Source organism: Bubalus bubalis, chromosome X, assembly GCF_019923935.1.
Source record: "Bubalus bubalis isolate 160015118507 breed Murrah chromosome X, NDDB_SH_1, whole genome shotgun sequence".
In the NCBI taxonomy this organism is placed as follows: domain Eukaryota; kingdom Metazoa; phylum Chordata; class Mammalia; order Artiodactyla; family Bovidae; genus Bubalus; species Bubalus bubalis.
Window position 1 is genome coordinate 116,134,791 of NC_059181.1, and position 22,478 is coordinate 116,157,268.

Genomic DNA, 22,478 nt, shown 5'->3' on the forward strand with positions numbered 1-22,478 from the left:
GATTTTGGAGCCCAAGAAAGTAAAATCTGCCACAGTTTCCACTTAATGGTGTTGTACATTTCTCTCAGGCTCTATTATATTGTCTTTATTTTTGTGTGTATTATTTTCAAATTATATACCTTCTTTTGATCAATCTATGGCTTTGAGTCTTTCTTCTGCCAGTTCAAATCTGTTGAACTCTCTACTGAATTTTTTCATTTTAGTTGTTTTAATTAAAGTCCAGAAATTCATTTAGCTCGTTTTCATAATTTGTCAATTCATTCTCTATTGAATGAGTCTTTCTCATCATAACTTCCTTTACTTTTTTACAAATATTTTATAGTCAGTTTTACTCAGTTTCATATAATTGAAAATATATAAAAAACAAGGCAATTAATAAATATATACATTTAATGTACTACAATTAAACAAATACATTTTAAAAGATGAATAGTTGAATAGCTTGAGAATAGATAAATGCATAGAGTACTATCTATATCACATTAGAAATACAGAGTATGGATTTTGACATTCTCAGCATATATACAACTATAATGAATCCATAAGAATGTAAGTGTCGCAAAGGCTATCACACATTAGTGGACCTAATATAGCCAGCTGTGTCTAATGTAAAGAAGAAAATCTGAGGCAAGAAATTAAAATAGGATCAAAAGGTGACAGTAGATCTTGAGGAAGCAATGAACAGTCTTTAAAAATTAAACCTCAGAAATAGTAATGGGCGACTTAATGGCACACAAAAAAATACTCTACTCTTCAATAGCATCTAAGGAATTATTATTATACGTGAAAATACTGCTATATTATTTAAAAAGCTAAAGAGGTCTTAAAATCTTATTGAGTTACAATTGACATATAATAACACTGTGTAAGTTTAAGAGGTACCATGTGTTGATTTGGTACATATATTAATATATTGCAGTATGATTCCCACCACAGTATTAGCTAACACCTCTATCACATAATTATCATCTGTTTTTCTTAGGGGGGAACAATTAGGATCTATTCTCTTAGTGACTTTCAAGTATACAGTATAGTGTTAACTCTGATTGCCATGCTGAGCATTAGATCCTGAGAACTTAATCATCTTCTTGCTAGAAGTTTGTATCCTTTGACGAGCAGTTCCCCTTTCCTCTATCCCTCAGCCCCTCATAACCATCATTCAACTCTCTGTGTATATACGTTAAGCTTTTTTAGTTTCCACGTATTAAGTGACATCATACTGTGTTTGTCTTTCTCTGTATGACTTATCTCCGTTAGCATAATGCCCTCCACATCTATCTTTGTTCTCACAAATGGCAGGATTTCCTTCTTTCTCATGGCTGAATGATAATCTAATATGTGTGTGTATGTACACCACAGCTTTTTAAATACATTCATCTATTGACAAAACTCATGTTTCTACATCTTGGTTATTATAAATAAGCTGCAGAGTGGGAGGAGATATGAATTTAGTACTGGTGGCATTGGGGTTTCCCATAGACCTTGTTCTAGGGGGTTTCCTGTGGACCTTGTTCTAGAAACCTTACAGTGAGGTCTTTGCAGAGGCTTATGAGCAGGCTTCTTGCTGAAGTCATGAGCACAATCAGCAGGAATGATGTTCTTTTAATCCCCTTTGATATTTATTTTACCTCTTTCCTGATGGCCTTTTTCCCAGTCATGGAAAGGGAAAGTGAAAGTCACTTAGTCATGTCCAACTCTTTGTGACCCCATGGACTATATATATGGTCCATGGAATTCTCCAGACCAGAATACCAGAGTGGGTAGCCTTTCCCTTCTTCAGGGGATCCTCCCAACCAAGGGATCAAACCCAGGTCTCCTGCATTGCAGGCAGATTCTTTACCAGCTGAGCCACAAGGGAAGCCCCCCCAGTCATGGAGGTCCTCACATTAATACTGTGGATGGAGTTAATACTGCTGGTATTAATACTGTGGAGTTAATACTGCTGGAGAGAAATGGTTTTCTCCTGGCATGTTCCATGCACCTGGGATAGCCTGACACTCACTCCTTGCTCTCCTTTTCCCCAGTGGGAGAGGTGCCATTGCTGGATAGTTCAGTCCCATGCACAGTTGAGTTGTGGAGGGGTGGTTTTGGCAAAGTTCTTTTTCTGTATGTTTTGCATCCAAAATCATTCAAATTATATTTATATATATATATATATATATATATGTGTGTGTGTGTGTGTGTGTGTGTATATATATATATATATATATATATATATATATATATATTACATATATTTTGCTTCAGTGACATGGATTCCAATAGACTTTCCCCTTGAGAAGTCTGGAATTGTGAAAATTCTCTCTTCTGTGGTATCTTCCCAGGTCAGCACACTCCACGATTTTTCCTAACCATGGCAAAAGAGGTTGTGGCAAGTTAGCTGGCTGTGCTGATTCTGCAGGCCATCCTAGGTCTGTCCATTTCCTGGGCCCTTTGGCATATGGTGTTGAAACCCCCAACTCCAACAGAGGCACTCTTGTTTGTGAATGGAGGTCTAATTTGTTGTTAAAAATGAGAGATAAAAGAATGGGTATTGTACACAATCATAGTGCTGATGTTGCTCTTTTTCCTTCTTTAAACATGTTTTACTTTGGTTCTTTAAACATAATTATAATGAGTGCTTTTTAGTCTTTGTTAAATTTGACTTCAGGACTTTCCCAAAGGGTATTTTCTGTTGCCTTGTTTTGTTTTACTGTGTGGGAGTTATACTTTATTTCCAGGTCTTTGAGTTTTCAAAACTTGGGCATCTTAAGTAATATAGCAATTCTGGATAGTGATTCTTTATACTCAGGGGTTTGTTTTTGTTACTGGTTGATGGTTCAACTTTTATAAAAAATCTAACATTCAGACAATGCTCACATATCATATGAAGTTTTCTTCTTTATTGGAAGAAACTGTAGACTCATTTTATAACAGTATGGCAAAATACACAGCACAAACATAAATAACATATAATATGTTTTATTTAGAAGCTTAGGTAAAAACGAAATAGTAAGCAGTAGTGTAAGAGGAGATTAATGAAATAACTTTGAATAATATAATAAATTTTAGACATTATTTCATTATTTTTGTATGTAATGCATTATTGCAATTCATATTGAGCAGATAACATTTTTGTTAATTTTGTGAATTTCCCAACAGCACATATTTCTATATCTGTAGATATTTGGAATTCTTTTTGACCCAGGGAATGACACATCTGTAGAAAGATAATGCACATGTTTTAGGACTACTTACAAAGACTAAATCTAGATACACTCTATTGTGGGGAGGTAGCATTCAATAATTTTTCAACTGTATATAGGAAGCAAGGGGTTGCAATATACTATACTCTGGACAAAATTTAGATTTTAAAGTTTTCTATATTCCCTGTTATGTACTTTCTATTTAGAGTAAATAATACATAAAATACTTTTTGACACCACTGATTTTTAGAATATAGAACAAAAGCCAGATGATATCTTCTTAGTTTCAATGAGATTTGGGAATATATTGAAAAACATTTAATCTCAAATCTGAAGCTTTTGTCAAATACGCAATGGTCAGATATTCATGTCACTAAAGTTTCAACTAGAGGCTATATGTAGTGGTTTTTTAGACACTTTTGATTCTGTTCGTAGTGATATACATTGCAGATTGCAAACCAAAAGTATCTTTTCAAAAGTATCTAATTTTTAAAAATGTACACATATTTATACCAGACTAGAAAAGGATGAACTGACAGCATGAATGTATTGCAATAATAATAATAACCACTTAAATTTACACTTGAACTCTCAGTGATACAATTTATTCTAGCATAATGCAGCTTTATTCATTTATTTTAATAGCCACAAATTCAGTCTATGTTTTAATCATGAATATCTCTTCTTTAAGCCTTTATATTTTAAAATGTATTTTAATATGTTAGCTTTAATTGTGATGGAATTTCAACTCAATACTGTGATGGTTTGTTAAGTACAAATCCTTTCTGAAGGCAGCTACTTACTTCTCTGAAATGTATAGCCTGTTAAACCTACTCAGATCAGCTTTGAAATATATAATTATGCAGCTTAAAGTATGTTATAATAATCATATTTCTAAGAAAATCTTGCATTTTAGATTTGAATATAGTAATATTCAAAGAACATCACTAATATTATTTGGAATGAATTTCAAAAAACTAAAAAAAAAAATAAATAAAAGTATCTAATTTTAAATTTATTTATTCAGTATTGATTTGTTACATTCTTTTTAAAAATTAATGTCATAAGAACAAATACAGGGAAAAATCTACATACATAATTTTCTGAAATGCACCAAAGGGTTTTTAAAGTTATTTGAAGAAAAGATAGTGTATGGTATTCATGAAAATACATTATTGATGCTAAGAATTTAGAGTCTCTTAATAATCGACCCTAACTTTTTCATTGTTGAAAATTCTAGAAAATGAAGGAAGTCAATTTGATTCTAAACATCACAATTGGCCCCTATATGTTCTTAAGCTGATTTTAATATTTATTTTTTCATTTTGGGTATAGCAATATAATCTTTTTTTATGACTACAATTCTTTAATTGAAGTTTAGTTGGTTTATAATGTTGCATTAGTTTCAGGTGTACAGCAAAGTGATTCAGTTGTACATTATATAAATACGCACACACACATATCATCTTTTCCAGATTTTTTTCACTTATAGATTATTGAAGATATAGCAATGTAATCTTAAAGTGAAGTTTATGACAGAATTTTAACATAGCCTTTTCAGTGCTCTAAATGACATATATAATTTGAAAAGTCATAATAACCTAACTTCTGCAACTATATAAAAGTTTACAATTAAAATAGACTGTGCATAGTAATAATAGAATATTGATTGGGCATTGATGTATGTGTAAATGAAAACTTTCCTAAAACTCAGTGTTGCTCCGATTAATGTATCACAACACTTTTGCAGCAATAATTTACCAGGTATATTTCCAAACACTTATCACTGTGGGTATATTTAACTAAGCCAATATTAGTAGACAGAAGAGAAGATAGTCTCTCAAAACTTAAATTTCCTAAAACTGATTTAAGTATTATAACATCATAAGAAACATAAATCACAGTAGTGACCATTACTTTAAAAAATGAGACATTAGAGCAATAAATAAGAAAAAAACAACTTGAATATTTTGCTTGAGGAAAGAGTAACTTTTTCTATTAAGCTAATGGCATCCTTGCTTTTCTTCCACAGTACATTTGCAGACTTGAAAGGAGGGTTTGTTGGGGGCTTTCTATAGATAGAAAAATGAAATTTTCACTTACAAGGGCCATAACCTAGGCTCTGGATTATTGCAGGATAAACTGTTAAGCCCAGTGGCACAGGTAATTGTTGAACCCTAGGCAAGTCATTTTAACTCCCAGAACCTTCCTCTCTTTTCCTATAAAATGTGGAAAATAAGACTGTTTATCTCAGAGTAGTACATACTGAAACACTAAATAAGAAATTGTATCAACACATTTACCACTGCCACAACGTAAGTGCTCAATAAAAGTAACTTTTTTTAAAAGTGATCATTTATAAAACACTTAAGGTGGCTGTTAGGCATCATGCAGCCCATACTCAGGAAGAAAGGTGTTGAGAATGAAAACTTGATCTGCCACAGAAATTTGGAGGCCCATACAGAGTTCAGGAATAGATTGTAAACTACAAGATATTAGGAGAGTGAGATCTTTACCATCCTAGATGTGACGCATTGACCAGTAACATCAGCATCACCTGGGAGCTTGCAGTAATACAGGCTGTCATGTTCCAACCCAGACTTAATGAGTCTGAATCTATATAAGTAACTAGATCCCCAGGATATTCATATACATACTAGAGTTTGCGGAGCACTGAAATAGAGAGTTCTGACACTAAGCAGACACCACGCTTAGAGAAAGTCTGTCTGCTTCCATGTTGGGGGCTTATTCTGTCTCCAACTCCTTTATAAGGTCAGCAGTGTTGCCATTGGTTCCTCTCTGCTGCTTCTCTGTGGTTGGGGAGAATGCCATTGGAAAATTAGACTGCAGAGGTAAAAATTCTGCATAGTGTCATGGGTAATCTCTAGTCTAATCCCAAAATCATATAAGAACCTAGATGGATAGGTATTCCCTGGCATTTATGATTATGCAACCTCACAAACTAAATGGCTCAAAATGTGCAAATGAATAATCCTTCAAAATTCAATACCACACATCACTACAGCCTTGTCTGATCTGTTTTGGGAAATCAATACTGTATCACAAGGGTGTAACATCAAGCCTTTCACACATTAGAATACAGTTAGCCTGGTAACTCGGCACAATAAAAAAATTTTTTTTAATTAATGTATTTACTTTAATTGGAGGCTAATTACTTTACAGTATTGTAGTGGTTTTTGTCATACATTGACATGAATTATCCATGGGTGTACATGTGTTCCCCATCCTGAACCCACCTCCCACCTCCCTCCCCATCCCATCCCTCAGGGTCATCCCAGTGCACCAGCCCTGAGCACCCTGTCTCATGCATTGAACCTGGACTGGCAATCTATTTCACATATGATAATATTCATGTTTCAATGCTCTTCTCTCAAATCATCCCACCCTCGCCTTCTCCCACATAGTCCAAAATTCTGTTCTTTACATCTGTGTCTCTTTTGTGTCTTGCATAAAGGGTCATCATTACCATCTTTCTAAATTCCATATGTATGCATTAATATACTCTATTGGTGTTTTTCTTTCTGACTTACTTCACTCTGTATAATAGGCTCCAGTTTCATCCACCTCATTAGACCTGATTTGAATGCATTCTTTTTAATAGCTGAGTAATATTCCATTGTGTATATGTACCACAGCTTTCTTATCCCTTCGTCTGCTGATGGACATCTAGGTTGCTTCTGCTGCTGCTGCTGCTAAGTCATTTCAGTTGTGTCCGACTCTGTTTGACCCCATAGACGGCAGCCCACCAGTTCTCCCGTCCCTGGGATTCTCCAGGCAAGAACACTGGAGTGGGTTGCCATTTCCTTCTCCAATGCATGAAAGTGAAAAGTGAAATGGAACTCGCTCAGTCATGTCCGACTCTTCGGGACCCCATGGACTGCAGCCTACAAGGCTCCTCCATCCATGGGATTTGCCAGGCAAGAGTACTGCAGTGGGGTGCCATCTCCTTCTCCGAGGTTGCTTCTATGTCCTGGCTATGGTAAATAGTCCTGCAATGAACACTGGGGTACATGTGTCTCTTTCACTTCTGGTTTCCTTGGTGTGTATGCTCAGCAGTGGGATTGTTGGGTCGTATGGCAGTTCTATTTTTAGTTTTTTAAGGACTCTCCACACTGTTCTCCATAGTGGCTGTACTAGATTGCATTCTCACCAACAGTGTAAGAGGGTTCCCTTTTCTCTGCATCCTCTCCAGCATTTATTGTTTGTAGACTTTTGGATAGCAACCATTCTGACTGGCGTGAAATGATACCTCATTGTGGTTTTCATTTGCATTTCTCTGATAATGAGTGATGTTGAGCATCTTTTCATGTGTTTGTTAGCTATCTGTATGTCTTCTTTGGAAAAAAGTCTGTTTAGTTCTTTGGCCCATTTTTTTCATTGGGTTGTTTATTTTTCTGGAATTGAACTGCAGGAGCTGCTTGTATATTTTTGAGATTAATTCTTTGTCAGTTGCTTCATTTGCTATTATTTCCTCCTATTCTGAAGGCTGTCTTTTCACCTTGCTTATAGTTTCCTTTGTTGTACAAAAGCTTCTAACTTTAATTAGGTCCCATTTGTTTATTTTTGCTTTTATTTCCATTACTCTGGGAGGTGGGTCATAGAGGATCCTGCTGTGATTTATGTCAGAGAGCGTTTTGCCTATGTTTTCCTCTAAGTGTTTTATAGTTTCTGGTCTTACATTTAGATCTTTAATCCATTTTGAGTTTATTTTTGTGTGTGGTGTTAAAAAGTGTTCTAGTTTCATTCTTTTACATGTGGTTGACCAGTTTTACCAGAACCACTTGTTAAAGAGATTGTCTTTTCTCCATTGTATATTCTTGCTTCCTTTGTCAAACTTAAGGTGTCCATAAGTGCATGGATTTATCTCTGGGCTTTTTAAAGATCATGGCAGTGGGATTTGAAAAAAAAAAAAAAAAGAACAATAACCGAAAATGGGCCAAAAAAAAAAAAAAATCAAACCAACAATCTAATACTGGGAATCCAGTTCGACAAACATAGGTAATGAACAACTTGTTTATAATGGAGATAAATTGTCTCAAATCAGTAACACTCTTGGTACTTTAGAATGTGTTGTGCAATATATGTGGACCATCTTTTTGTTTATACACAAAAGTTGGAAGAAGAATAATGACCCAGACCAGAAACCAATTTTTCCAGCTTTTACCTCTATCTACATGGTCAACCATCAGTGATATAAAATTATTGCCATGCCCCAGTTTCAGGGTCTCTGGATTGTTCTGGTTCCTGGGTGAGGTAGTTGGAGGAAGGAAGAACATTTTAGCAAGTGTGGTTGCTATTAGTACTGTTCACCAATTATCCATCTTCTGTGGGCATGCTGGGATTGTACTTCCTGGCCCTCATGCAGTTGGGTAGATAAGTGAAACTTGCTGAGTTTAACTGTTGGAGCCAGGGGAAGTGGTTCCTTCAGATCTTTCTTCCCTATGGCCAGGTGTCTATAACTTTTTAGGTGCTGGCTGCTCCATCAGAATGGCTCCATAAATGACTATAATGAAGAGCGCCCCCTGCCAACCTGCAATGGCCAGATAGCAAGAAGAAGAAATTGTGTGTTTGTGCACATTTTCTATTAAGCCAAAAAGTCTTTGAACTATTTGCCGTTGTGTCATATCCTAGCCCATGATTAAGGAAAATGATCTTTATTCCAAGACATTCTCAATAATGGAAGAATAATTTTCCTCCTGGAAAGTTGGACTAGTCCTAATTAGCAAAGAGAGTCTTTTTTTTTTTAAGTAATTTATTGCAATAGGAAGCTAATTACTTTACAATATTGTAGTGGTTTTTGCCATACATTGACATGAATCAACCAAGTCTTTTACCAAGCTCCAAGCAATCACTCTGAATCTGGAAGTCTATGAATTTTCCTGCTCTCCTACAGATAGAGAGCAATTCCCATTGTAATAGGATAATAGAAAAGGGGCTTATGTGTAAAAAATATCAATTTTGGTTTTGATTGTATTATACCTAAAATGATTAGAAAAGTTGAAAACGTATGTAATTTGAAGAAAAATATCAGCTAACCAGAACAAGTCAAGCGTGTGAAGTATGTGTGTTTGTGTGTATTTAAGTAATTATTTCATGTGATTTTGGCAGTTTTGGCAGTTCTGAAATCCATGGGGCAGGCAGTGGGCTAGAAATTGCTGTAGGAGTTAATGGTAAAGTCTTGAGGTAGAATTTCTTCTTTGAGAACCCCAGTTTTTGTTCTTACCTTCAGCTGATATGATGCATCTGCATTATTGAGGGTGATCTATTTATTTGGATTAATCAGGAAAAAAATTCAACTTCAGAAAAAAAGTCAGGAGGATGGTGATTTCTCTTTGACCATATGGTTAATACAAGAGCTTCCTATGTAGTAGGGTGCTTTCCAAAATATAAATAAGATCATACCTTCTATGAGCTACCATTGAAACATCATAGCCTCAAAAAAAAAAAATGTAATTCCATCTAAGAACAGGCTCCAGTTTTTATTTGAGCCGTTCTTTCTGCCCTTCCTATCCCGCTTACTGTGCTGCAGTTACACCAAGCTTCTTGCCATTTTCTTTTCATACCACGCTCTTTGGGGATTCCATAATTTGAGTTGGTTTCTCTGTTCCCTGTCCCCTCTTCTCCCCTGAGCAAACTCCTCCTTGTTCTTCAAGAAGAACTTGTTATCCAGCATCTCCCATACCTGCAGACCACCAATCAATTATGTTTTCCCCAAACATATTTATAAACACTTCAATTAGAATATAATTTATAACCATCTTACTTTTTTCTTTTGTTTCTTTCTGACAAAAAGATGAAGTTTTTGAGGTGCTTCAGTTGAGTTCAGTCACTCAGTCATGTCCAACTCTTTGCGACCCCATGGACTGCAGAACTCCAGGCTTCCCTGTCCATTGAGGTGGAGGTCTACGATATTCCCAACCTCTTGCAAGTAGCTGGTACACAGCTGTTGCTCTAGAAATGTTTGTAAGTAAAACATATGCTTTCAAAAAAAATCTGATAAGTATAACATTCTGTGATATATTCTCTATAGTTACAAGACCTTTAAATTATCTTCCAAAACTCATTCTGCAACTATTAAGTTATTTCCTTAAGTTCATCCTTGATATTTAGTGGCACTCTTCAGTTCTTATCTTTATTATCATTCTAGCAGCTCCTTGCATTTGAATTCTTGATGTTTTTTAAGCTACAATAGCTCACAAAGGAATATCAGATGGCCATGTCATATAAGTAGAGATGGCTGGCTTTCATCTTGTGAAATTTCTACTTTGCTATATGTTAGAATGTAAAAGCAATTAGTTACACAAATATGAAAATATAAAATAGCACAGTTGAAAATGGTAAGTCCAAATACTTCCTCTGATTCTACATGGCATTGTATTGATTCATGATTCCACTTGCAAGAGTCAGTATCATTTACCCAGGGGGAAAACATATGTGTACATGTATAAAATTATTCTGAGACTTAAATGAAAAGGTAGAGATTGATAAGTAATTACAATGGAGTCATTTTTTTTCTATGTTAAATTTCAAACTCATTCTGAATCAAGTTTAAAGCCCTCATGTGTAAATTAGAGGAAGACATTTTTATCTTGAAATTTGCAAATGTTTTATGAATACATTGCCGCATAACATTGGCTAAGAGTGTTAAAGAGTATACCAGTTAGAATTGTCAGCTATTTTATTTTCAGTGTAAATCTTGGCACATAGTAAGAATTTGATAAATTTCTCAGAGTTTTAATTAGACATAGTTTTCTTTGTCTACAGGGAAATATGAGATCTAAAATTCACCAGTGGTTTGGCTGTAATTGTTACATTATATGGCCCACCTGACCTGACAGGTTTTGTCTTGTTGATTCCAATGTGATCTTAAACCATGAGAGAAATATTGAATGCTTACTTAACTGTCAGGGGAGAAGATCTCCAATGTCATGGCAGTTATGTATGTTTGATCTTAAAATATAATTAGGTAAGTTAGAAACTAATATATATATAAGTGATGCAGAACAAAATTTGTCTCTATAATAGTCATTAAAGTGTTAGTCACTCAGTAGTGTCTGACTCTTTGTGGCCCCATGGACTGTAGCCCACCATGCTCCTATGTACATGGAATTCTCCAGATAAGAATACTGGAGGGGGTTGCCATTTCCTTCTCCAAGGGATCTTCCTGACCCAGAGATCAAACCTGGGTCTCCCACACTGAAGGCAGTTTCTTTACCATCTGAGCCACCAGGGAAGCCCTAATAGTCATTAAAGCTATTCCATAAAGATTTCATTTCTCTTCCTTCTAGGTTCATGATCAGTCTATACTTCTCCATTCCTTTTGAAGATAGGCATTGTCAAATGGTGCTTCCCAGGTGGCTCAGTGGTTTAAAAAATCTGCCTGTCAATACAGGAGACTCAGGTTTGATTCCTGGGTCAGGAAGATCCCTTGGAGTAGGAAATGGCATTCCACCCAAAACTTGGGCTTTCCTGGTGGCTCAGACAGTAAAGACTCTGCCTGCAATGCAGGAGACCTGGATTTGATCCCTGGGTTGGGAAGATCCCCTGGAGGAGGGCATGGCTACCCGCTCCAGTATGCTTGCCTGGAGAATCCCCATGGACAGAGGAGCCTGGCAGGCTACAGTCCATTGGATTGGACAATGTTGGATGTGACAGGATGACTAAGCACATAGTCAAATGACCTGTTTTAGTTCAGGAAATAAGAGCTTCTTTGCAGAATCTCCATAAGCTAATTCAGGTTTCATTACATTTGCTTTTTTCATGGCAGAAGCAAAGAGATGAAGTCTTTTTCAGTCTGTGTTGCTATGTGAACATAATGTAGAGCAGATTGCCCCTGCATCCTACCCCTGGCCAATCCAAGGAGAACATGGAGTACAAACCAGGAATAGGCCTTTATTCTTTTAACCTCTAAGGATTATAGATTCTTTGTTACTGCTGCAGAACCTAACCCATCCTGTCTGGTATATATTTGAATAATACAATAATAGATTCCTTGCTTGTTTTGCCAGCCTGTTGAAAGAGTAGCACAGAAAAAAAGTTATAAAATAATTGTTAAACAATAAAGAATATGGGTGAAATCAAGTGACAGTTGCCAAAACATACTTTTACATTGGTTTGAACTGAACTCTCAATAGGTATGGCTCTAAAATAAGCCTATATATGTCTGAAGGCCTCCCCAGGCAAGATGAATAAGATTAAATATCAGTGGGAATCAAGTTCTCTGATTGTCATTATTAATTCCTTGAGACCAACCTTGAGCAAGGTGTAGATCAAGCATGAACTTCTATTTATAGTAAAATAGAGTAACTTCTGTTGTGTTTGCCACTTAGTGCTCTATGACTACTCAAGAGCTTCCCAGATCTTTCAGGAAAAAAGACACCTCAGAAGAAAGCAGCTATTGAAACCAAGGCTTTAAGACATAAAGGTAAGCACCTTCCATTTGCTGGTCAACTACTATGCAAGGAAGTATTATTTTTACATAAATTTTCTTATATCAGTATCACAATGATTATGAGAAGTAAATATTGTTAGCTCCACTTTCCTTTTCCAATAAAAGTTGTATGGCAAGAGACATTAGGTTTGTATTCTTTAATGATATGGTATCTAATTCTATATTTTACCTAAATATGAGTCTTTGAATTTTAATAATTGACTTAATATATTTTCTGTTCCAGAATTCCAATATGGGTAGGTTCTAAGCCCCAAAGGCAGTATCTGGTTGTAAGAAAGGTTGGGAGGCTTGTCCTGAAGTAGTGTCTATGTAGTAAGACATGTGCATGTGTGCTAAGTCTCTTCAGTAATGCCTGACTCTTTGAGACCCTGTGGACCATAGCCCACCAGGCTCCTCTGTCCATGGAATTCTCCAGGCAAGAATACTGGAATTGGTTACCATTTCCTATCTAGGGGATCTTCCCAACCCAGGAATCGAACCCACATCTCTTTTGTCTCCTGCATTGGCTGGCAGGATTTTTACCCATTGTGCTACCTGGGAAACCATGTAAGACATGGTTTTCACTTAATTTAGAAATCAGTAAAAGTCAAATCTTTCTAAAGATTTTTGACACTTTATGTGAAGTAAGTTAAAATCAAGTAAATAGGGCTTATTGTTGCAGTTGTTATGTATTTGGGGTGGCTTTGAAGAACAGAGAGAATACAATTTTGGTAAAACTGCCCACCACAAACCGTCTCTCTGTCATCACTGCCACTTGAATTCTATGACTTTAGGTATTCTGCTTGTATTCGTGTTTGTATGCTTTACCTTAATCGTGATTCCCTGGCTTTTCTTGTAACGACTGTCTGTCTTTGAGATTTTTCTTTAGAGATTTGGAAGATGTACTTGTTTTTCTCTTTATTACTGTTTTTCAAAAACATAAGTCAATCTGTATCTTCCCTGCATCTCATATTGAAAAACAGATGAATTTTTGACAAGTCATCAACAGTGTTCAGAAGGGATCAGCATCACACAGGGGGAAGTTGAGGTGCAGGGATTCTGGTTGACCCAGCAGTGCTTTTACAGTATTACTGTAAAACTCAGGATCTCCTGTTAATTGAGATAAAATGGAGTGACTGTTTTTAGCACTGAGTTCCTGGTTTCTGTCCTGCATTGGAACATGCACACAGTTGCGCCTGGATATTCTTAGAAATTTGTGGTTCAACCTCTCTTGATTTTTAGCTCAAAACAGATCTAGAACAATCTGAAAAATTACCGAATAAGGACAAAATAAGTTTCTTGAGGATTACACATTGCTGAAATGGAATCAATAGGAGCCCAGCATGCAAAAGAGGAAGATTTGATCAGAAAAAATAATATGGTGAATGTAGAGAAGAAATTCCAGTATCCTACTAATTAGCATTCATGGTGACTCCGTTTAGTTACTGTAATAGTGTAAAAGTGTTCTCATTCTTCATGGGCTCCTTAGGTGAATTGGGAACAGACAGACTATATAAAAATCATTGTAATGACAACCATCCAATGGGAAGAAGCTAACAGTGTGAGCTCTATAATGTTTTGAGGGAGCTTCAGACAACTATTAGACTTTTATTATCTGACTCAGCTTGCATCTAGATCCTGCCAAGTCCAGTGCTGATAAATAGTGAGCACACATAGACCCACTGCTCCCTCAGTCATTTCTCTTTGATACTGTCTTTCTGATGTACCTGTTTTCTTCCTATTCAGAGCACTTGGCACCCTGCTGTGCCATTTTACTACTGTATTTAACCTTTCTCTGGGATAATTTGTATTGTGCCACTCAGCCTTTACCAGCACTGGTTGAGTTTCCTATTTACTCTTAGGATGTTGTCTGTTTCAGTTATCCTTTTTTAACCTTGAAATTTGTCTGATCATATCAAATGTACTCTTGATTTATTTTATGCTCATTATATTGGTTCATTTATGAGTCACTATAGGCTGAAATGGATTTCTTTTTCCATAAACCATATACCTTTATATCCTTTCCACCAACAGAATGGATCACATCTTCCAGTGGTGATTGAAATCTAGACAGGACATCAGGGACACATCTTCAACCCCTTCTCCGTACCTTCGTTGCACTGTCCCACTACACCAAGGAAGTTTCTAGCAACTTTGTCACTTTTTTCTGTGGCGACATTAAAAAAAAAAATGGCAGCAATGGTTTTTTAAAAGATCCAGATGAGCTTATTTGCAAAGCAGAAAAAGAGAACAAATTATGGATACCGAGGCAGGAAGCATGACTACTCCACTAATAATAATACCTATTTTTAATCAAACCCTTGTCCCAGACACAACATCTAAACACTTTATATTGTCATGTAGTTGGAGTTCTTTAGTTTGTGACAGAAAAATAACCTTAACTACAGTAAGAAAAAAATTTACTTGGATCATGAAGTTAAAGCCCAGAAGTTGATTTTTTCTATAGACATGACTTCATCTGCATGTTCAAATGAAAAAAAAAGTTTTGTTCCTTTTTCCATTTCATAGCTAAGTCTTCTACTCTATTACTTTTAGTATCAGGGAAGGTTGAGCCTTTTCTTGGCAACTGTTAGTTGCCCAATTGTGTCTGCCTCTTTGTGACCCCATGGACTGTAGCCCTGCCAGGTTCTTCTGTCCATGGAATTCTCTAGGCAAGAACAATGGAGTGGGTTGCCATTTCCTTCTCCAGGGGATCTTCCCAACCCAGGGATCAAACTCATGTCTCCTGCATTGCAGGTAGATTCTTTACTGTCTGACCCATGAGGGAAGCCCCTTTCTTGGCAAATATGGTGGCAAAGGTGGCCTCTAGAAACTGGGTGTATATTGCGGTATGCCTTCTTTTAAACAGGAATCTCAAAGAAAAACAGTTGGCTCTGCTTGTATTAAAGATAGACATAGATGTATGAATTGATCATGGTGGTCTTGGGCTTGGTGGGGTGTCAGTATTCTTATTGGCCATGTGTGGATCACATATCCACAGGGGGGACAGGTTAAGTCCCTCTCAAATTTCATGGAATGTATACCCAGTGGTAAAGAAGTGTTCTGATATAAGAAGGGGAAAGGGGGATGTTGGGAGGGCACAAGTGCAGATATCCATTACATCAGTTATCAATCTAATATGTATGACAGCTGTGTGTGATGGGTATTTTTTATTAACTTTACAGACAAGGAAACTGACTTATACAAGTTAGCTCGCATGCTAGTGGTCAAATGATCAGAAGAACAATTGCTGGGATTTAGCTTCTAGACTCTCAGATGCTATGGATGTTGGGCCTGCAACATTTCCTATTAGTCCGTTTCTTTTCTGATAAGGTATTTATCCTTTTAGATGAATTTTAAAGTGTGGCTAATTCAAACTGATTCTAGTCTTCTCAAAATGCTGCCATCTCTCTCCTTACTCTCAACAGATTTCAGTGGCCTGCTACTTCTCAGTAAAGATAGATGCTCTTCAGAGGTAATTTTCCCAATATTCTGTCACCTGGCCAATAGATATCTACATTTTCATGTATCCTTCTTAAAGCTCTTATCCAGTCTGAGGTTGATCTTGCACCACAGTTCTAGATTCCACTCCCTCCTCATTTCTTGGGATCGTTATTCAATCATCCTTTCTCTCTCCTCTATCCGAAACCTCACTAATGGCCCCAACACAATAGCATCGAAGCTCAATTTGTAAAAATCACCCTTCACTGCATTACTACTTCATTCACTAGTTATGGCCCTTTTGATTTATGACTCTTCTTGGACTTTTTCAGAATTTTCTGCACTTGCTGACTCTTTTCCCTTCCTTCTGATATTTTCTTCAGTTTGCTGTAGTCTGTCTTCTACTTTCATCACTTTACCAGGAAAGGTTTGTATTAAGATGATGACTGACATGCATGTGGATAAATCCAGTGGATCTCTTTTGAGAACTTCTACTGGATACCTATAGAGCTTTTAAGTTCAGCTTACCATACTTTTTTGAAATCTCTAAATTTGAAATTCCTTAGACATCTGTACTAAGTCATCTTTTTATTCTTACTTTACATATCTTCTCTAGGTTAAACTCTCATATATGCCAGTGCATCGCATTTACAGTGAAAATACCTCTTTAAATGTCTCTGTTAGAATTCTAGGCTTCTATCCAACTGCTGGCTGGCTATCTCTAATTGGACACTTAAACAGTGTTTCTCTTCATCATGCTTAATAGTCAAAAGTCTGTTTTTCTCCCCAAACTGAGTATTTCATTAAACTTGTACATTTCAGTATATGACACCTCTATCTGGTTCCCAAAGCTAGAAACTGGTCATATCCTAGACTTCTTTTATCTCCCTCACTAACCACATTTTAATCCATCACCATATCTTGTCAAATCTAAAGGAAAATGAAATCTTGAAATTAACCACTTCCCATATCTGTATTTCTGTGTCTGTGGTCCAAGTCCCTGTGTTCTCTCATCTGGTCTGTCACAATGCTATCTTAACTGGTGTTGTTTCTGTTGTTAGACTATGCAGACCAATCTCCATACAGTAGAAGTAGAAGAATTTTTCTCAAATCCCATTGTATCATTCCTCTGCCTAAATTCCTTCAATCCCACTTGCCCTACCATCATCCAGTAGCATAATTTTACAAGGCCCTTTGCAATCTAACCACCACCTTCCTCCCTTACTTCTCTAGCCATAGGGTTCACCACTCTTCTCCTTTGTCTCTGAGTTCAGCCATGCAGTAATAGTCAATGTTCCTCTTATGAGCTACATTTTGATTTGAAAGAAACTTCTCCATTTCCGTTAAAGGTTCTATTAGGTGTCCATATTATGTATATCCAGATCACCTTGTGTTTGTGGTATGGTACTGCAGTTGCTTGTTATTAGTCAGTGTTGGTCAGGAAAATGGACACCTTTACAGACATTTCAAGAAAGAGATTCAACATGGAAAATAGAGTGCTCACAAAACAATTGGAAGAACTGGATGAAAGAATGTCAAGGAAGCCACTACTAGATTTCAGGTTCAGGTCTACTCTCAGGAGTCTAGAAGTTGCTGCTTTCTCCCTCTGGTCCCTTTGAACACTTCTCCTAGATGAGGAAATAGCAAGGCACTGGTGTATATGGTCACAATTGCTATGTGGCATTTAAGGAGGTTCAGTTCAGTTCAGTTGCTCAGTCATGTCCGACTCTTTGTGACCCCATGAACTGCAGCATGCCAGGCCTCCCTGTCCATCACCAACTCCCGGAGTCCACCCAAACCCATGTCCATTGTGTCGGTGATGCCATCCAACCATCTCATCCTCTGTCATCCCCTTCTCCTCCTGCCCTCAATCTTTCCTGGCATCAGGGGCTTTTCAAATGAGTGAGCTCTCCACATCAGGTGGCCAAAGTATTGGAGTTTCAGCTTCAACATCAGTCCTTCCAATGAACACCCAGGACTGATCTCCTTTAGGATGGACTGGTTGGATCTCCTTGCAGTCCAAGGGACTCTCAAGAGTCTTCTCCAACACCACAGTTCAAAAGCATCAATTCTTCGGTGCTCAGCTTTCTTTATAATCCAACTCTCACATCCATACATGACTACTGGAAAAACCTTGACTAGGTGGACCGTTGTTGGCAAAGTAATGTCTCTTTTTTTAATATGCTGTCTAGGTTGGTCATAACTTTCTTTCCAAGGAGCAAGTGTCTTTTAATTTCATGGCTGCAATCACCATCTGCAGTGATTTTGGAGCCCAAAAAATAAAGTCAGCCACTGTTTTCACTCTTTCCCCCTCTATTTGCCATGAAGTGGTGGGACCGGATGTCATGATCTTAGTTTTCTGAATGTAGAGCTTTAAGCCAACTTTTTCACTCTCCTCTTTTACTTTCATCAAGAGGCTCTTTAGTTCTTCTTCACTTTCTGCCATAAGGGTGGTGTCATCTGCATATCTGAGATTATTGATATTTCTCCCGGCAATCTTGATTTCAGCTTGTGCTTCCTCCAGCCCCTGTGGAAATGCCTACAGGCAGCTATCCAATCTTCAATATGTTTGAGTCCCAGGTGTCTGCCTGTGGCTTCAGAGAAAGGGTAGCTTGGCTTCTGCTTCTCTTCTGCCTTACAAATGTCAAGTTGTGGTTCAGACTGGCAAAACTATCTTGAAGCCTTCTGGCGAGGAAATCTGGGAAATGTAGTTCCCAGTCTTTCAGTCCCCACGATTCAAAGGAGTAACTCGGGCTAAAGAATGGGGTGAAAATTGTACCAATTTCCAATATGCTCTGTGACCATTTTCTTTTTTACCTGATACCCTAGCAACACTAAGCACTGTGAGAGTAAGTTCTATGTGTTTCTGTCTTATTTTCCCTCAAGACCCATCCAAGTGCCTGGCCCAGTGAATCCTGATGTAGTGAAAAAGTAATGAGGCTATTATATCTCACACAATAATGAGGCCATTAGATTTACTAGGGACATTATTGTTTATAAAATGAAAGTTAATTACAGTGTAGATTCTGTCCTAAGAATATAAAGCTCTCTAGCATTTCTGTTATATTGATTGCACAATGTCTGTGCATGGCAGTGTGTTAAGGGAAGTCTCTAAGAGAAAGACTTCATTGAATCCTTAAAATCTACTTCATAGAGCTATTTTATGATTATCTTGGTTTTATAGGTGGGGACATTAAGACTCAGAGATGAAGTTGTTTTCCAAGGTCACAAAGGTTATAAATGGATAAGCCGTGTTTGAAATCCAGGTGTGTCTTACTCCAAAGTCTATGATTCATTCTCCACTCCACTGTCTCCAGCTCAGAAGTGGAAGAATTGCTCTGCTGGCATTTTAGGGAGCTGTGGGATACATTCATGACCTTTTGACTTTAAAGCCAGTGCCCCTGAATCTTGCACAGCATCAATTTCAATAGCTTCTCTTGTAGAACAAAAAGACATTCCTAGATTTTTTTTTTTCACAAAAGACCAAGAGCATGTAGCAATTGCTCTCTTAGTAGCAGAAAGTGATTACAACCCCATTTAAAGAGTTGCCAGATAAAATATGGAATGCCTAGTTCAATTTGAATTTCAGATATAGAGCAAATATCTTTTTAGTTATAAGTATTTCCCAAATATTGCATGTAGCATACTTATTCCAAAAATTTATTTGTTTATTTGAAATTCAAATTTTACTGGCTGCCTGTATTTCATTTGTAATATCTAGAAACTCTTGTAACCCATTCCATTTACTGAACATTGCAGCTTGCATAGCACTTTCACCACCTGTAACTTAGCTAATACATGTAGCAAACTTATGAGAAATAAATTAGTCACTCCATAACTGAGGACACTGGGCTCAGAAGAGTTAAGAAATTTGCCCGTGATCATAGAGCTCATGAGTGATACAGCTGGATTGAAATCTAGGTGTGTATCACTCCTTGTCTTGTTCTCTCTCCCTGATCATCATCCAAAACCAACTCAAGCATCACCTTCTTGGGTAAACCTACACAGACTTTTCCCAAAAGTGAATTTGTTGTTCTTTTTTTTTTTTTTTTTTAAGCTTCCATGGGTGTTTGCACATGTCATTATTATAGGATGCAGCACGTTGCTTTGTGATTTTCTTTATTTTATATTTTCTTTGCCAGAACTGAATTTCTTTGAGTAGTGTGGTAGGCAGAATAATGCCCCTGTAAAAGATGTTTACATCCTAATCACTGGAAACTTTGAATATGTCACCTCACATAGCTGAAGGGACTTTGTAGATGTGATTAAGGGTAAAGACCTTATGATAGAAAAGTGCTTCTCAGTTATCCTGAGGGGCCCAATTTATTCACATGCACCCTTGAAATCAAAGAATCCTTCATGGCTGTGGTTAGAGGCCAGTGAGGGTGAAGGAAGAGGGGTCAGAGAGATTTAACTCTGTGGGCCTTGAATATGGATAAAGTGGGCTATGAGCCAAGAAATGTGTGCCTCTAGAAGCTGGAAAAAATATGGACACAGATTTTTTTTTTCCCCCTAGAGACACTAGAAGAAAACACAGCTCTCTCAGCACAGTGCCTTGAGTTTAGCCTAGCGAGACTCATTTTAGACTATTCATTTCCACAACTTAAGAAATGTGTGTTGTTTAAAGTTACTAAGCTTATGGTAATCTGTTAACAGAAATAATCACAAACTAAGAGGTAGGTACTATCTCAGTCACTGTTGTTTCTTATAACTAGCAAAGTACCAAGCATGCTCATAACAGGTACTAAGAAATTGTTTATATGGAAAAATGAAAATTATAGAAAATAACCTCATGATCTGAACAGTATGGAGAAAGAGTCAGTAAACTAGGGTATGGGGAAGGAAAAGGCTCTCTCCTCATCCTCTACCCTGAACTAATGAGCATAAACTATCTATATTTCTTGGCCCAGTGAGCTGTGACCATAAATATAGGGAAAAGGGAACAGTAAGTGATAGCTCCCAAGTGAGCCTTTGTGTCGTCTTAGTTTTGTATGTGATTCTGAAGGGAGACCTCACCCATAGTAGCTGCAGTGATAAAAGTAGCTAGAATTTCTCTGACAACTATTGTGATAGCACTTCAGCTTTGGCATATTTTAAAATAACCTGGGACACTTGTTTAGTTGTGTATTCTTGGGTGTAGCCTCTAGAGATTCTGATTCAGCAGATCAGAGGTAGGAGCCAGGTGGTTCTGTGGGCTATCCTGCATCTAGCCAACAAAGGACAAAAGAATTTCTCAGGAATGCATGTGCCATATTCAAGCCAGAAAACTAAAAAGAAAGAATTTCTCTCTTTTTATTTAGTTAGGCTAAAGAAATTGATCTTTAACCAACGACTAGACATACCGGGCAACAGTTATGGAGAAATGTTCCCAACTGATCATTTTAATGTGGTGACCTTTTTTCTTTCTGCTAAAAAAATGTAGCACATGCTAAAACTAAAAAGAAAGATAAAAACCTAAAAAGTTGCAAAGAAGAAAACGACAATTTCCTATAATTTCACTGCCTGAAGACAAGCTATGGCTAGCATCTTGATTTATTAGCATCTTGATTTATTATCCTCTCTGCTTTGAGTATGTGTGTGTATCTTAGCTATTTGAGATCATATTGTACATGCAATTTAATATCATGCTTCTTTTTCCACTCAACATTGTAGGATATATCTGTTCCCCTATGGCCAATTTACTGTAATGAGGTTATTTTTGTTAAATTATTTTCCTTTAGAAGAACTGGGAGAGTCAAATCTTGAGAAGAGTCTAAAAAATAACTTCATGCTCAAAGTCTCTGCATATTATTCTTGAAGAAAAGCAATTAGGTCTTCCTGGAGTGTCAGAGGCATTGAGTCACCTGCAGCTGCTGACTGCTAATCATATTAGACAGAAGTTAATTTTGAGGTAACTTGCCCTCTGGTGCCCCACATGTCAGACTCTGCAAAGGCTCCTTTATTTACAGTGACATGCAAGTGGGCAATGCCATGTTTAGAGAATAATGGGCTTTCCAGGTTTGCCACCCTCAAATGATTGCAAAGCTTTGTTGGAAAAGACAGAGTTCTAGGACGTTAAATGAGCATAAGTCATATTGTTGGAAATTGTTTTTCTCTGAAAGTTTCTGGCTGTGGTGCAGTGCCATTTTTCTTCTGGACTTGAATTTGAGTGAATTCCACTTATCATCACGATAAGTATCTCATTTTCATTTTCAATTCAGTCATAAGTTGCTGAAGATATCCTCAACAGGTAAATTAGAGTATAGTAATAGCACAAACGAGTCTTAGCACTGACATTTATTCACTATGTATTAAATATACATGGGGATACTTTGACAAAAAAGGTGATTGCATTAAAAATTGTCAACATTGCATCCATGTGGATGCTCCATTGAAATCTTATGTGATTTCCCTAGTCTTTT

At 37.0% G+C, this 22,478-nt stretch overlaps 1 long non-coding RNA gene across 1 annotated transcript in view; it reads left to right on the forward strand.

Annotated features, from left to right (window-relative positions):
• Window positions 1–22,478, forward strand: part of LOC123331779 — a 58,127-nt gene that overhangs the window by 2,826 nt on the left and 32,823 nt on the right. Inside the window, exons 3-4 of the long non-coding RNA XR_006548551.2 lie at window positions 10,000–10,169; window positions 12,536–12,630. This is a non-coding gene — a long non-coding RNA (uncharacterized LOC123331779). The remainder of the gene's footprint in view (window positions 1–9,999; window positions 10,170–12,535; window positions 12,631–22,478) is intronic.